The sequence below is a fragment of the Euleptes europaea genome, chromosome 5, assembly GCF_029931775.1.
Source record: "Euleptes europaea isolate rEulEur1 chromosome 5, rEulEur1.hap1, whole genome shotgun sequence".
Lineage (NCBI taxonomy): Eukaryota > Metazoa > Chordata > Lepidosauria > Squamata > Sphaerodactylidae > Euleptes > Euleptes europaea.
The window spans coordinates 73761495-73774485 of record NC_079316.1 but is presented as its reverse complement, the minus strand read 5'-3'; positions in this window follow the sequence as shown (position 1 = coordinate 73774485).

Below are 12991 nucleotides of genomic sequence, written 5' to 3'. Positions count from 1 at the left end.
AATATATATGCTGGCGGAGCATGCTGTTGCTCAGAGCTGTGGATGTTAACAGCCAAAGGACTCTGTGTAGATATTGTAAATAAACTGTACATAGCAGAACTGCGTGGTGTGAAGTTGCTACCAGGTAAACTCCTGAAGTCCAGACAAGCTGTGCGCGACACCACATCCCCCCCCCTCACAACCACCTTTTAAAAAACATATTTTCCCAGAGGTATTTCTTACCAAGTGAAAATTTATTTTAAAATTAAGTTTGTGGGGAGGAGAGCAAAAATAAGGAAAGACAACCACTCCTGCTTCTTGCCTTCTCTAGTTCCCCCTGATAAATCTCTTACAAGCTTTATATTTCTGCATTATAACAGCTAAGGGTAATATAACATTAAGACTACAAAACCATAAGTCAATACTACTGTGATGAAGACGTATTTGCAATAACTTAGACAATCCAAATTACGCTGAACAGTTGAGCTAGCAGTGAACAGTAAACCTGCAGGAAGAGCATAATAGGATTCAGCAAAATATTTGTGTATAAAATCCATAGACTTGAAATTACAGAATGGTATCGATGAAATTCGTCCTATGGGTTTCAGTTATTGCTAATGTATTTTATGGTATTTTATGTTTTCCTGCATTTACTTGCCTGCCTTGCTAACTAAGGGAGTCTATTACATACTTGTATGTTTATGTGTATATGCGACTATCTTTTTTGCTGTGAATTATTGTTTTCATTAAAGTAAGTCACTCCATAAATTAATATTTTAGAGAAGGAATCTTTCTTGAATTTTGGAAGGCTGTAATGTCTACAACAATGGTTCAAAATTGCCATATAGCAAGCAGCTTCTCAGGGAAGAATCAATGGAAGGGTTTATAAGCATCGTGGCAGATTTTGGAGATACAGTGAGGGGAAAAAGTATTTGATCCCCTGCTGAATTTGCCCATTTGCCCTCTAACGAAGAAATGACCAGTCCATAATTTTAATGGTAGGTTTATTGTAGCTGTGAGAGACAGAATAACAACAGGAACCTGCAGACGGGCCTGTACATGTGCTGTCTTGAGCAAGGGGACCTTGCGGGCTCTGCAAGATCTCAGTCCTTCATGGCGTAGTGTGTTACCAACTGTTTTCATGGTGACTATGGTCCCAGCTGCCCTGAGATCATTGACAAGTTCCCTCCGTGTAGTTCTGGGCTGCTTCATCACTGCTGTCATGATCATTGCAACTCCACGAGATGAGATCTTACATGGAGCCCCAGACCGAGGGAGGTTGACAGTTAGGGTTAGGGTTGTCACCTTCTCACCAAGCTGCTTGGCAATAGTCTTGTAGCCCAGTCCAGCCTTGTGCAGGTCTACAATCTTGTCCCTGATATCCTTGGACAGCTCTTTGGTCTTGGTCATGGTGGCTAACCCTAATCTGGCTGGTTGATAGGGGATCAAATACTTATTTCACTCATTATAATGCACATCAATCACTGACTTTTGTCTTCTGGGTTTCTCGGGGTTTTCCTGTTTTTATTCTGTCTCTCACAGCTACAATAAACCTACCATTAAAATTATGGACTGGTCATTTCTTCGTCAGAGGGCAAATTTAGCAGGGGATCAAATACTTTTTTCCCTCACTGTACATACCAACACTGAACACACATGAGCATATAAAGCTGCCTTATACTGAATCAGACCATTAGCCTATCAAGGTCAATATTGTGCACTCTGACTGGCAGCAGGGTCTCAGGCAGAGATCTTTCACATCACATACTTACTGCCTGATCCTTTTCTTTGGAGATGCCAGAGGTTGAACCTCGAACCTTCTGCATGCCAAGCAGATGCTGTACCACTGAGCCACATCCCCTGCCCATTAAAACTCAGGATTCATTAGGCAGCAAGAAAGAAATCTGCGGGGAAAGGATCCTTCTCATCAATATGCCTTCCCTAGTGATTCCGACACAGGATGATACACAAAAGATTGTTTAATTCCTAGGCCAGTCCTTCAATATCAAAGACACAAAATCAACATGAAATTACGCAAAGTCATTAAAATGATTGTTTCAAAGAATTAAACCCACAGCAAGTGATACCATCTGAGCTTTGGATTGTAAAATTTAAACATCTTTTTAGATACTAAAGAGAGCATTTACAACAAAGAAGATGGCATAGGAAAAAGCATAAGCACTACATTTTGTGCCAGCTTATATGCCTTGAATTACTACCATGGCATTACCTTGCAGGCAGAGATGTAGCACTAAAGCTATTAAGGGGTGTATTCTGATCATCTGAGCTGTGACTTGAAGAACAAGGAAACTCCATGCCCAAGGGATCCTTTCTTTGGAGTGGTATAAACTAGGAGTGTCCTCTAGCACACATATACCCTGCCTTTAGTTTCATGCCCAGGTTCTTCACTTCTTCAGCCCTGGTGCGATATGATCACCTACAAAAGCAACTACCTACACAAGGTATCTGTCAGGAGAGTTCTCACCCAAATACAGCAATATATAGAGTAATCCATGGGAGATGTATACATATATACATATTCAAAGAGAGAGAAAGAGAGGCACTGAGAACCAATTTCATGTAATATTGTCCCCTCAGTTACCTCTCCTTTTCACATTACATATTATTTGTCTAAAAGCAAGTCTGTGCTTGTATACCTGAAGTGCCCTGGTTGTCTTATAGAGTCCAATGAAGACAACTAGGAGGAGGTTAAAAAGAGCAACAGTTCTTTATTTAGCCAAACACAGACCTGGGGTGAACTAACCCACAAATAAGATGCATAGTTACTCACCAGAGAAACAAAGGAAAGTCAGTATCATTTATGCATTCGCATGGGGCAGGCCCATGACTGCTGACAAGCAGATTGATACACAAAAGCACCAATGCACATTAGGTGTCTACTTCACTCTAATTAGCATAACCTATAGATATTGGCCGAAGGCTGTCTCTAAGCAAGTTCTAGGTCTTGTGATCTTAGTAACTAGAAACCACATTCCTAAAGATGAAGGTAATTCAGAGCTCTCTACTGGTGAAAGGCCGTACCAAGCACAGAGAACATGATTTGTTGGTTCATGGCTCCCAGATGCCAGCTTCCCCAAAGCTTCCATGTGTGTGCATATGAGTACATAGTATTTTATACCAGCCCTTATATCTGGGCATTACATATCAAGCATTAAACATATGGTGCTTAGTCTGATTTTCTAAAAACAGATATTTGGTGTGTGCACTAGGGTCAAGGGGAAAAAATGGTAAATTTCAGGTTTAGGTTTATTGGTCCCACAGGAGCTTCATAAAAAATCCCACAGAGTATAATGGACCTGAATTTTTTTTGTAAGAATAAGACGAATACCCATACTGGTAAAGGGGTATTTCGGCTTTATTTCTGGGTTTACCGAAAAAAAATTAGGTCCATTATACTCTATGGGGATTTTTTATGAAGCTCCTGTGGGGGCATTTTTGGAGGTAGAGTCACCAAATTTGCAGTATGGCTGCAGGGGACTCTCCTTAGACGGTCACCAAAGTTTGGTGAACTTTGGGTCAGGGGGGTCCAATTGTATGAGCCAGCAAAGGGGTTGCCCCCCATCGTCCAAGAATTTGTGAGCTGAGCTGTCCGTTGGTTTTCAGGTTCAGAAGCTCAGTGTTACTGAGGACTGGTGGAAAGAGCCAATTGGCAGGCTGGTGCCTCAAGGTCTGGGGCTTCCTTCGTATTTGGGGTGCATAGTATGATGTCTATGCAAATTAGCTTCCAAACTGAGGAAAAGAGCTTAAATCCAAGAAAAATAAGGCACGGTAAACATTTCTTTTGGTGGCAAATGACATCATGTGAACAGTCATTAAAAAATCTGATTTCAAGAGATGGTCATGGTGCTGGGAAATGAATCCTCTACTCAGGGTAACCTTCTTTTTGAAGGCAGTTTTTTCATGGGGGGTTGTGATATCAGAGCCAGCTGAAGTCTCGACCACGGGGGTTGTTCTGAATGAAACTGCTCATCCACACGGGTGAGGAAGTCTCCTCCAGAAGCCTGGTGGTGTGAGCATCTGTCAAAGTCGGTGCTTGTTAGTTGGAGTGTATATCCCTCCAGACGGGACTGGCTGAGCCTCGTCTTTTGAATTACTCTTATGCGGACTAATCTTGATCCAGATTAACCCACTGAATGGTGATGGTTGGTCAGAACAAGTTGGCTCCGATTACACGATCCCTACCTCAACAGGGCCCCAACTATGGGGCCCTAACAAAACCAGTCAAAGGTAGAAAAATGGGAGAAAGTACAGAGCTGTGCATCTGAGCAAAGGCAAATAGCTGAACCCAAAATAGCCAAATAATTTTTTTCAGGAATCGCTTATTCGGCTTTGGGCAGATTCCCAGGTTTTGGTATTTGGTCTACCCAAAACCCGAATATTGCCGAAATGGCTAATTTCAGGTTTATTTTTGGTTTGGGTATATCGATATGCACAACCCTAGTGTGCACAGAGAAAATTTTTTTGTGTACATTATTGGCTTGGGAATTTTGTAATGCACATCCCAATCAGATATGAACTATGAACATTTGTACTTCGTGGTATGCTAATCCTGTAAGGCTTGTGGCTGCAACCAAACTCTATTTAAGTCATGATGACAGCAGTAATGTAGGCTTAGTAATTAATAAAGGAACTATATTCATTCTAGAAAAGGGCAAGAGTCCAGTAGCAACTTAAAGACTAACAAAAATATTTTCTGGTAGGGTATGAGCTTTCGTGAGCCACAGCTCACTTCTTCAGATACAGCTAGAATGTGAATCCATCTGTCTTTAAGTAGAGGAGAGTGAATTCAGACAAGCATTAGTATGTAAATGTTAACAGTATGTAAATGTGAATACCAGGCGTGATGGGATTAGGTGTGGTATGCAGAAGAGTCTGTGATGTCCGGGGGAGAGATGGGTGTGGAGAAATCAGCATTGGTAAAGTCCCAGTTTTCATTTGAAGGAGGACAGGCATCAGTGACAAGCCCTGCTTTAGAATGGCCTTGCCCCTTTTCTGAAAAGCTCAGAGGGCATCAAGGGAAGTAATGGCAGGTACCTTGGCACCCATGGGCATCACTTTATGGGACCCTGGTTAAAATACTGCAGAAATAAACTGCAAAGCAATTAAAGATTATGATATTTAAAATCAGCAGCAGAATAGCATCTTTCTCAAAAGCAGATTCAGATTCATTTATTAATACAGCAAATGCCTTTACAAACATTCATATCAGTTACAGAATTAAAACTGGAGAATATACACTAACTAAAACTATCAGATATACGATTCATAGACTCTTTATATAATTTAAACAGACCTCAAATTAATACAACGTTCTCCATTTTAACTTAAGTTAAGTTACCAAGCCCCAGCTTTGTCTGATGGATCTTATATATTGCGGCACAGAAACCCGCTACTTGCTTCACCCTCTGGTTTTTGGGGCGGAGCCTGAGGAGGGGGTGGTTTGGGGAGGGGCTTCAATGCCATACAGTCCAATTGCCAAAGTGGCCATTTTCTCCAGGGCACTGATCTCTATCAGCTGGAGATCAGTTGTAATAGCAGGAAATATCTAGCTACTAGCTGGAGGTTGTAGGAAAAAACAGCACGAAGGCTCTCAATAATAATACTATTAAATAAATGTATAAGTACAATTGTATATATTTCTCAAGTGACAAAGTAGTAAAGTATCAAAGCATTACGTCATGCATTCATGAATGGCAAATATTCAAACAAAAATGTCCAAGCTGAACAAGGTAAGTGCTTGTATCAAATTTCCACTATTTACAGATATTTAAACAAAAAATTGAAGGTAAGTTCTTGCATATAGTTTGCACTTAAAAAACATACAAACCCAGAACATAATATACTTATATATCCAACTGTCTGTGGAAAATTGCACACCAATACTTCCATTCGTTATTAATAGTCAATGAAGTCCATAATAAAGTCCAATTGTCCTGAAATCATAATTCCAATATCCAAGACGATACCTCCGGCTTGGTGTTCATTTCGCTTATGCTTCTTCAGTTCTGTATTGTCCTCATTTCACACAAAATTCATATATTTGTTGAATAGTGACCCGTAGGGTGCCTGAATTGTTAAGAATGGAAACTATGTCATGATATACTATTCATAATATCTGGGTATATACAAAAGAATATTTAATCTTACCCCATATTCCATAATGTCCCCAATGGTTTCAAACAAAAATAATATTGGTCTTACCCAAAAGAGAATTCAATATTGACCCAGAGGGTTCCTAGACCATTGGTTCTCCTTTCCTTCAGAGAGGTAGTGGAAAGGTTAGTGTCAGGAGCTAATCTATAGCCACCAGGTGCAACTGTTCAGGTGTATTGCATTAAAGTTTCAAAAAATTGCTTAAAGGAGCCTGCATACAATTAAAGAAAACAAGACAAATCAAACTCACTATTGAGACCAGTAGGGGTCAGTGTTTTAAAAAGAAAGATCAGCTTCATTTCCTGCCTATGTAAAATCTGCAAAATGTCCTGAAGCTGATACGGTTTAGGTGTATATTTCCATAATGCGAAAAATAACATGTCATTCTCAGAATGACCCTTCTGCAAAAAGTGCGCTGTAAGTGGAGCCTCTAAATTTTTCGCGGGCAAGCGAGCTTTGTGCTCACCTATTCTCAGTTTAAGCTGGCGTGTCGTGGACCCTATGTAAATTAAAGAACAGGGGCACGTGACCGCGTACACCACGTTAAATGAGGCACAATTGCTAAAATGTCTTAATTTGTATTTAAAATTAAATGCAGTGGAGCACACTTCCCTGACTTGAAGATTCTGTGGGCAGAATATGCATGAGCCACACTTAAAATGGCCGTGGGTAACTTCCTGTGACCTTCCTATTGTGCTCGTTTTTATGAGCTGATCCCTAAATGATGTGGTTTTTCTGAGGCCGAATAAGGGAGCTTCTTGGCAACCAGGTACATCTTTCAAAATATGCCAATGTTTTAAGATGATCCTTTTGATGTCGTTTGTAAGGTGATTGAACTGTAGAGAAGACATAATTCTAGGAGGAGTTCTTAATGTATCTTCCGATCGGAAAAGGGAATCTCTCTTCTTCTGTTCCGCTTTAGTGCGTGCTGAATGTAGTACTTCATCTTTGTATCCTCTGTGTTTAAGATTAGAACATAATTCCTTAGTTGCTTGTATATAGTCTTGATGGAAGGTTGCATTTCTTTTCAGCCTCAAAATTTGGCTATAGGGCAAATTCCGACGTAAATGAAACGGATGATATGAATCGAAGTGTAATCCAGCACCCCGGTCTGTAGCCTTCTTGTAGGGTTTGACAGCTATGTGGTCCGTTGGGGTCCTAAAGACTGACACGTCTAAGAACGGAACAGCATGGTGGTTAATGCAGCCGGAAAATTTAAGATTTGTATCAAGTGAATTAATCCAATTGCATAGATATTGGTACTGGTTAGCTGAGTCCAAAATGAAAAAAAGGTCATCAATAAACCTAAAATATAACAAGACATGTGATTTGAAAAATGAATTAGGAAACACAAATGTTTTTTCGAAATGAACCATGTATAAATTGGCAATTGCCGGAGCACAGGCTGATCCCATGGCTACACCTCTTGTCTGAAGAAAAAATTGATCCTTGTATCGAAAAAAGTTGTTTTCAAATAATATGTCAACCAGGGATAAAATGAAATGAGTGGGAGGGTCCATTCTTCTTCTAGTGTCCAAATTATCTTGAATGATATTTCTTGCCTCGTCCAATGGAATGTTAGTATATAGTGCTGAAACATCTAAGGTCACAAAGACTGCTTCTGTAGGAATTGCATGGTTCTCTATTTTACTTATAAAATCCGCTGTATCCTTAATATAAGATGGTGTACATATGCTGAAGGGCTGCAGAAAAAAATCAATATATTTTGAAATGGGTTCTAAGAGCCCTCCTAAGGCTGAAATTATAGGTCTGCCCGGTGGATTGGTCAGGGATTTATGTATTTTCGGCAGAGAATAAAAATGTGGCACCTTTGGGAATTGCACGGTCAAAAAATCAGCAGTTGGTTTATCAATATAATTCAGTGCCAAGCCTTCATAAAGTACAGTTTTGATGATCTTAGAAACCTTATTCGTAGGATCTTTTGAAAGTTTTATGTAATATTGCACGTTGTTAAGTTGTCTATAATTCTCTGAATCATATTGTTCCGTGTCCATAATAACTATGGCGCCGCCCTTATCAGCCTCACGTATCATTATGTTCGTATCATCAGCTAAGGATTGTAAAATATTGCAATCATGCTGTGAAATATTAGGCTGCTGTAAATTCCTCCATTCTTTCCTTTTTTCCAAATTGGCCACGTCTCTAAGTACTAAGGAAGAGAAAGTGTTAATAAAGTGGCTGGGATTTTTCGGGGTGAAGGAAGACTTAGGGCGAAAATTTCTAATAATGGAGGTCTGTCCTTGAAAAAATTCTTTCAATTTTATGGTGCGGAAAAATTTATATAAATCAATACGAGTCTGAAATGCTGAATAGCGTGGGGTGGGAACAAAACCTAAGCCTAGGTTTAATATTCTGGTTTCATCAGAGGATAATATTCTCTTAGAAAGATTGACTACTAGGTTTGTTGGAATTGTTGTGGCCGCCGAGGACGTCTGGGAGGTCTGGGTTCGTATTGAAAATCCCGTCTCCCGGACCGGAGATGGTAAGAGGAACCATAGGAGCCGCTGCTGGAAATGCTGGAGTTGCCTCCTTCGGAGGAGGAGGCTTCTGCTTCTGAAGTGCGCATTCTACTCTCGTGTCCTTTAAAACCTCTTGTTTGTTTCTGTCCTTGCCAAAAATAAATCCTGTTATTAAGATAGTCATCTCGGTCTCTTTGAAATTTGCGGCTTTTATTATTTTCTATATCTGACGCATATTTCTCCAGGTCTTTTTCTAATTGATCAATTTGCGTTGCATAAGCCTCTTCCGAAATGGTCGTCTTTAATTCAGGATCAGCCATTTCAGAAGTTCGAAGGTACTCAGCTAGTATTGTTATGAACTTATGTTTCCCAGGACTGAATTTATCCATCTGATCTTAGTGCAGGCTTGCATACTGATGTTTCCCTTTGGTGGAGTTCTGTTTGGATCCTAACACTGTTACAAAGGCTGGATAGTACAGTTGCTGGAAAGGTGTGAAACTTGTGCCGAAGCAGCTTCTAAGATCAGGTTGATGAATTATGCCCTAAGAAACATGACTCCTTTTCAGCCGTGGTCCCTGCCTGGTGGAACTCTCTGCCTAAGGAGACCTGGGCTCTTACAGACCTCTCCCAGTTCCAAAGGGCCTGTAAAACAGAGATGTCCCGCTAGGCCTATGGCTGAGGACAGTTAATGGCTTTACATCTATGAGCATATCATCGGCTGGCCGGGACCTAGGGTTTCCACGTCCCTCTTGGCAACCGGTGGGAGGTTTTTGGGGTGGAGCCTAAGAAGGGTGGGGTTTGGGGAGGGGAAGGACTTCAATGCCATGGAGTCCAATTGCCCAAGCGGCCATTTTCTCCAGGTGAACTGATCTCTATCGGCTGGAGATCAGTTGTAATAGCAGGAGATCTCCAGCTGGAGGTTGGCAACCCTACCGGGACCCTGAACCTCCCCCTGCCTTCAAAAAGAAGGTTACCCTGAGTAGAGGATTCATTCCCAGCACCATGACCATCTCTTGAAATCAGATTTTTTAATGACTGTTCACATGATGTCATTTGCCACCAAAGAAATGTTTACCGTGCCTTATTTTTCTTGGATTTAAGCTCTTTTCCTCAGTTTGGAAGCTAATTTGCATAGACATCATACTATGCACCCCAAATACGAAGGGAGCCCCAGACTTTGAGGCACCAGCCTGCCAATTGGCTCTTTCCACCAGTCCTCAGTAACACTGAGCTTCTGAACCTGAAAACCAACGGACAGCTCAGCTCACAAATTTTCCACAGACAGTTGGATATATAAGTATATTATGTTCTGGGTTTGTATGTTTTTTAAGTGCAAACTATATTCAAGAACTTACCTTGTTCAATTTTTTGTTTAAATATCTGTAAACAGTGGAAATTTGATACAAGCACTTACCTTGTTCAGCTTGGACATTTTTGTTTGAATATTTGCCATTCATGAATGCATGACGTAATGCTTTGATACTTTACTACTTTGTCACTTGAGAAATATATACAATTGTACTTATACATTTATTTAATAGTATTATTATTGAGAGCCTTCGTGCTGTTTTTTCCTACAACTACCTGGAGGTTGGCAACCCTATAAACACCCATTGATTTTCCTGTGTATAACAAGGCAAACGCAGGTTTAAACGCAGGTTTAAAAACAGTGTTTTCGACTAGGGACATGTAGTTCTGCCCTATTAATCCCATTATACATGTGGGGCTAAAGACATGAGCTAGGGATTCCTATACAACTGTTGCTGGTTTTAAGGCTTGGAACACAGATTCATTTATATGGTAAGTTAGGATACATGTTGATTGGCAGCCAAAAGCTTTTACGAGGAAGCACTGTTAACAGTGTGTTCATAGTCTTGTATCTGATACGTAAAATGGAGTGAAAAAAGAGAGAGATTAAAGGGTCCGAAGTGTAAAACTGTTTGGCAACACTCAGAAACAAACCTGACAACCATTTTAGGAGAGTAAGAAAGGAAATAAGTCACTTGGGAGGGGGGGGGGGTCATAGGCAGAATACCAGAAGAAAAGGCCACAATGACATTGCTTAGTTTTATTAACTCATCCATAATTAGACCGTAGCTTAGATTCAAGTCAGCTTGCGCCATATGGGCTAATCTAGAGCTGAAAGTTACCCCCCATGCAGGTGACAGTCTGTCACACTGAAGGCAGATTAGCATAAAACAAACAAGGATACCCCCTTCATTATAGTGGCACCATTTTCAATGCCGTCATTCAGGGCACATAAGCACTTCCATTATAAACTCCTTATCTTTAAGATGTTATTAAGTAGCCTTAAAAAATCAGAGAAATTAAATGAATCCTTCCTCAGATTTAACAAAGGAAGGGAACAGCTACCACCTACATGATATTAATGTAGCCAGACCTGACTACAGGCAGACAAAAGGTACATAAGAACATAAGCACATAAGAACATAAGAAAAGCCGTGCTGGATCAGACCCAGGCCCATCAAGTCCAGCAGTCTGTTCACTCAGCGGCCAACCAGGTGCCTCTAAGAAGGCCACAAACAAGACAACTGCAGCAGCATTATCCTGCCTGTGTTCCACAGCACCTAATACAATAGGCATGCTCCTCTGATACTGTATAGAATAGGTATGCATCATGACTACTTTTAAGGGGGATCTAAACAGCTCCTGCTTAGGCCAATTGGCAAACTAATTGGCCACAGCTCAACTTTTATAAAAATAAAATGATGAACACATCTAAACTAATAACACATGACTTAGTTTCTGGTCATGTATATTACCTTTCTGGTAACCTTTTCTAATTCTGCGACAAAAAGTGATGGTAACCATAAGATGCTAGAGAAAACAGGTGAGATGATGTGATGTTTGGCATGGTCCCCTAGAGAATGCCCTGGAAGGAAGACCCATCACATACCTAAGATGGAACTTACATATTCTAAGTGGGAATAAAATAGAGCATTATAATATGTGCCATTGATACAGATATCACCATGTGGGCATGCTTATTATTTGGGTTACACAAACATGCCAAATAGCGAACAAATTGTCTTTGTTTTAAACAAAGATAGGGATGCAACAGGTGAAAATTATACTCTCAGTTAAGATGAAACATTTCTTTCTTCTCTGTTGAGATAACGGATTCTGGTTTTTTTGAGGGGGCTGCACGAGGGACGCTGCCCGTGGTGGGGGCTGAGTGTGCTACCGGGCTCCTCCTCCTGCAGGATGTAGTCAATTAAGATGTCGGGAGAGCGGGGGGGGGGTGTTGGCAGCAGGAGCAGTGACTGGTAGGCTGGCAAATGATTAAAGAATTTTTTTAAAAATCTATTTAAATAAACATGATATTCAATATGGCAGTGTTACAGGAAGAAGCATTGGAAAACCCATTTTATTTTATTTGTCTCATTACTACTACTACAATAACCCCCCAGAACCAAAAACCACCTTAAGAAACGAACATATGTGCCCTAACCTAACTGGTTAACATTTACCTTCATCCAATTGTCCTGCTCCAATTAATCTGCTCAAATCTTACCAATAAACATGATTAAAGCTTGCAGCTCAGTCTATTTTTGTTCATTTTAGTTTTGTTTCTGGAGCAGAAGATCTAGCCTGCTTTGAAGCATTTTACAAACTTATCTTTAAAAAAAAACAGAACCTGGCATTTTCTATCTTTTTCCCTCGATCTCTTTTGATGAAATGGATTTTTGTAATGCAGAGCAGAGGAGTTCAATTTCTCTCTTGCCATCTCCTTGTCCATTTATGTGACTCTATGGTTTTTCAAATGGTATCATGCTAGAGGATGCCAAATGTCCTGCCATTTAATAACCAGTAGCCCACAGAGCTCTTTTCAAAATGCCACTGTTCTGAGCATCTGCTGTTATTAAGTCAGATGATCGCATTTTGTACAGGACTTCAGTTCTGCTTTTCACATCACTTATCGAGCAGGAATAATATGCAGTTTGCATATAGCACAATCACTGTTCCAAACGTCATGCCAATTGCTGTTGTTTCAGAGTCCTGATTTACTATAGATTGTAAAAATAAATAAACTTTGGCCTTTTCCCTTCCCAATAAATGTTACAAAGGGCTCTGGAATCAGCAGAGTGTCAGCAATTAAAGCCATTTAACATTATAATAATTAAAAATGCAACACTCTAGTGCACATAGCACTGGCTCCCATAAAAAAAGCCACATTGTCAATCCTTAATAATTATACTGTTTGAAAGACAGAATGAAGAAGTCGGAAAGGCACAGTGTTGTTAGTTTAAGAGCGGCAACCTGCCGGAATTCTTTTTGCTCTTCGTTGTTCTAGAATTGATCATTCCGTGTCCTGATTTTTAAAAAAAAAAAAAAAA